At 49.4% G+C, this 4,830-nt stretch overlaps 1 pseudogene; it reads left to right on the top strand.

The window, feature by feature from the left end:
- Positions 1 to 1,175: 1,175 nt before the first annotated feature.
- LOC123099585 (serpin-ZXA-like) lies at positions 1,176 to 2,629 on the top strand (annotated as a pseudogene).
- The last annotated feature ends 2,201 nt before the right edge of the window (positions 2,630 to 4,830 follow it).

The following is a 4,830-nucleotide window of genomic DNA, read 5'->3' as shown; positions in this document are numbered from 1 at the left end:
TCAAAAGTGTCAGGGAAGTATGGGATGGTACCCAACTTAAACTCACATTTAGAAGAAATTTTGATGACAGGCTCATGGAGCAATGGTACCAAGTAGTAGAGATAGCTGGTAGCCTGACCCTTACTAATGACACTGATGCCCTAATCTGGCAGCTAGAGAACAAAGGAGTTTACTCCACAAGTCCACTCTACCATGTGATCAACTTCAGGGGGGTGCAACCAGTCTTCATCCCCTCGGTGTGGAAGCTTAAAATTCCACCAAAAATTCATGTCTTCCTATGGCTCCTTGCCAACAACAAGCTGATGACCAGGGATAACCTTAGGAAAAGACAGATTATTAAGCCACTTGATTGTATGTTCTGCTCTAAGGCTGAAACATGCTCGCATTTGTTTTTTGGCTGTGTAGTCTCTAGACAGATTTGGCCTCTGATCTCAAGTCATTTCGGGGTGGATACTGGAACTGACTTTGAATCAGTGGCCAGACTCTGGATTGCTAACAAAAACACTCTGCCCTCAACACTGCTAATGCTGCTGTACTTTGGTGTATCTAGAAATATAGGAACTCTATGATTTTCAATAACACCTTATGGACATCGATTAAGCAGGTGATGAGGCTGATCTTAAAAACTATCAAGAGCTGGGTGATTCTGTCCTCGGATGGGGCTGTGGAAAGGCTGGAGGCCTTCACAACACACCTCGCGACCCAACTGAGACAACCACTGATGATTAGTGGCTGATCCTGAAGCGCGCTGAAGCCCCACTGGTGACCCCTTGGAACAAGCTGAAGATCTCAGACGACGCAGTGGGCTTTTCGTCCCCCTCCAAGAAGCGCTCTGAAGCAGCAACGATGCCGAGCCCAACCTCGACCCCGGTGGCTGCCTGGTCCCCTCAAGCGGTGACTGCACCGCCGCTGAAGTCGCGCAAGGCATCCCAGGAGCTGATCTGCATCTGATGCTGTGTAGTGTGTGTGGAGCCCTTACGGTCCCTGTCGTGCCGCATTGCTTATGTAAACCTGTTTGCGAAAACCTGTAGTGGCTTAAGCCACAGCTTTCTTCTGAACTGCTCCTCTCAGTGAGCTGATGTAAAAAACTGGATTTGGTTTCATTCGATAAAATGGAACCAGGGAGGGGCCTCCCTGTTCTTCTAAAAAAACATCGCCCACAGCACCACCCTGCAATGGCAGCCACCGGCACCCGCCTCTCCATCGCCCACCAGACGCGCTTTGCACTCCGCGTTGCCTCCGCCATCTCCTCGCCCTCGAACGCCGACGGTGCTGCCGGCAACGCAGCCTTCTCCCTGCTCTCCCTCCACATCGCGCTTAGCCTCATCGCCGCCGACGCGGGCGGTGCCACCCGGGGTCAGCTGGCTGCTACACTCGGTGCTGAAGGGACAGGCGAGGCGGAGAGCCTCCACGCGCTCGCCCAGCATGTGGTCCAGCTGGTGCTCGCCGACGCATCGGCCAAGGGCGGTCCTCGCGTCGCGTTCGCTAATGGCCTCTTCGTCGACACGTCGATGCCGCTCAAGTCGTCCTTCAAGGAGGTCGCCGTTGGGAAGTACAAGGCCGAGACCCACTCCGTCGACTTCCAAACTAAGGTGATGTGCATGTGTCCGATGCTGTTAATTACTCAGTCCTTCTGTTCGGCATCAGATTCAGTTGTACAGTACCGCTTTTTCTGTTATGTGATTCTGTTTTACAGCAGAGATGCTTTATGCAAATGTTGCTCATGCTGTTTTTACTTTGGTGAAACTACAACTAAATTATGTAACATATAACTATTTATGATTTTGACAACTGTGCAAACTATTTAACGGCGCGTTTGCTCTTTTCATTGGTTCAGGCTGCTGAAATTGCATGTCAAGTCAACACATGGGTAGAGAAAATCACATCAGGTATCATCAAAGAGATCCTCCCGGAAGGATCTGTCGACAACACCACTAGACTTGTTCTTGGAAATGCCCTTTATTTCAAAGGAGCCCGGACATAGGAGTTTGATGCATCCAAGACCATAGACGGCGAGTTCCGTCTTCTTGACGGGAGCTCAGTACAAGCACCATTCATGTCTAGTACAAATGAGCAGTATCTTTCGTCCTATGACAACTTCAAAGTACTTAAGCTTCCTTAGCGGCAAGGCGGAGACATGAGGCAATTCTCCATGTACATACTTCTTCCAGAAGCAAATGACGGTTTTTGGAACTTGGCCGAAAAGGTGAGCTCGGAACCAGAGTTCCTAGAGAAGCATCCCCCAACCGAGAAGGTCCCAGTCAGACATTTCAAGCTTCCCAAGTTCAAGATTTCGTTTGGATTCGAAGCTTCCATTTTGCTCAAAGGTTTGGGACTGCATCTTCCATTTAGCGAAGAAGCCGATCTTTCGAAGATGGTGGATTCTGCAGAGGAGCAGAATTTGTACGTCTCGTCAGTTTTCCACAAGTCCTTTGTTGAATTGAATGAAGAAGGAACGGAGGCTGCAGCCGCAACGGCTGCAGTGGTTATGCTAATGTCACTACCGTTAGACCCGCCAATGGAGATAGATTTTATCGCAGACCACCCATTCCTTTTCGTGATCCGAGAAGATTTGACTGGTGTGGTGTTGTTTGTCGGTCATGTGGTCAATCCTTTACTTGCAGCATAGTGCATCTTCTATGAACACGCGAAAGGGCTTATGTCGCATGCAAGTAAAGAGTTTTATCATGCTATCTTACCATCCCTGAAATAAACATATGCAGTGTCTGGTTTCGAAGTATGACTTCCTTTAGGTATTTCGGTTTTGGAATTGTGGCTTGGTTGATGTACATAATGTGTTTTGGGAAAAATGTATGTTTCTGTCCCCTCGAGTTGTCCACATTTTATACTTTTCTCTTTTGAGAAGGAGTATAACCCCTGGCTTTTGCACCAAGCGATACATGAAGCCATTTTTATTATATCTTTTTTCGATAAAGGGAATATATTAATATCACGAAGATAGCAATTACACCCAGCCTCTGCAACAACGGAATACCATAATGGCACTACATATGCACATAGTCAAAAAGTAAATAAGAAATAGTGCTTCTTCAACCTCTGGTCTTCTGGATGGCGATTCCCACCCCTCTCCTCTCCACCTCTGGCGACTCTGATGGCGATTCTAGGGTTTAACCCTACGATCTCCACCTGGCGAACCCAATGGATGGCCTCCTCCATTGGGACTTTTCCCCCGGCCTTAAGGTCGAGGCACAGGTGCGTGCACGGTTTGGATCTATGGTCCACTTCGTCCCCAACTCCGGCTCCAAGGAATTCTTCCTTGAAGTTTCCTTCTCCTCGGTCTCTTTTCCCCTCTCGGTGGATTCGGTTGGTTTGGCTCTTCAGTCAAGTATTGGAGGGCTTAGTGATGGTTTCAACGTTGTTTGCTTGGGGGATCGTCATTTCCGGTTCTCGGTGGCATCAAATCGAGTGGGACATTTTATCTTTGGTCTACGGGACCGTATTTGGCCGGACTTTATTTGTCATTTTCATTTGCATCGCGGTATGGACAATCGCCCCCGGATTCAATCATGGCATGCGGACTCTGAGCTGACTGGTTTGGCTTCTTCACCTGGTCCGGCGATCAAATCTAAATGGTTATCTTCTCAACATAATGTGCCTATGGATCCTGCATCTATTCCCGTGTTTCAGAATTTGGGTTTGATCCCGCCGCCGACGACCTTACATTCCGGCGAGCCTCCGGCTGTGATCTCTTTTGGTAGTTTTCGGGCTCCGGTTTCTCCGGATATTTTTCGGATTGGGTCCTTATCCCTACCTATCTCCTCTGATATTCCGGCCAAGTTGCCTTCTTTTCGAGGTGGGTTGTTTGATTTGGGATCATGGGAGTCCATCCCGGATGATACTCTTTACTCCATATTGGATGGATGGCAGGCTGGTTATGATAATGACAGTGTTAAGCAAATGGTACAAATCTCATCAGTTCCAACCAAAGATTATATATACAAACGGCTTAAGCATTGTTCTATATGTGATCGGCTTGGTCATGTCGCTGACAATTGCACTGGGTACTTTTATCAGAGTCGTGGGGATGTTTCTGGGCATGGCTCCTGTTTTTCTTCACGTAGAAACTCCAATGAACATGTGCCATGCAAGGTGGGCCCAGACCCTTTAGGCCATCCATGCAATGCATGCTCTGCAATTGATCACATGACTAGGCTTTGTCCTGGGCTTCGTCGTTGCACGCTTTGTCACCGTCTGGGTCATGCGGCCCGTAAGCCCAGATCTTGCAAATTTCTACCGCATTTAGTTTGGGCACAAAAATCATTACCAGTAACAAAATCTGAGAGGATCTTGCCTCGGGGTGAGTTGGGGGTATCTGTGTTTGGAAATTCTATGGTTGTTGGTATGGCCCGTGTTGTGAGGGATACGCGTGACCATTGGGTCTGGAAACAAAACCAGAAAATCCCACGCTCCTCGGAAGTGGCCACCGCCCATTGCTTGATGATACGCCTCCCCGGTCAGGGTGTAGTCACTTCAGCCTGCCAAAAACCCCAATCGAGTGAGCCGGCGTCCTCGAGCTCACCACCCCCACCTTCATTGCCCCCGCTCCCATCGCCTTCTCTCTGTCCATCATCGGCGCTTCCCCTTTCGGCGGATTCCAAACCTCCGGCAACTCTAGCCATGGCGAACTTCCCAGTGCGCCCGTTCGCCTTCGCTCCGGTTGGATCGACCTTCGACCGTGGCCCTGCTCATCGCGTCCAGCGCCATGTCATGGTGGTAGATGATCCGCCCCTCAACCATGACAGGTATGCTATTGTTTCAGTCCATCCTCCAGTCCCTGATCATCAAAAGGAGCTCTGGCTGGCCGAGGTC

Source organism: Triticum aestivum, chromosome 4D (genome assembly GCF_018294505.1).
Source record: "Triticum aestivum cultivar Chinese Spring chromosome 4D, IWGSC CS RefSeq v2.1, whole genome shotgun sequence".
Lineage (NCBI taxonomy): Eukaryota > Viridiplantae > Streptophyta > Magnoliopsida > Poales > Poaceae > Triticum > Triticum aestivum.
The sequence above is the reverse complement of the archived record's forward strand: the minus strand, read 5'-3'. Positions and strand labels throughout refer to the sequence as shown.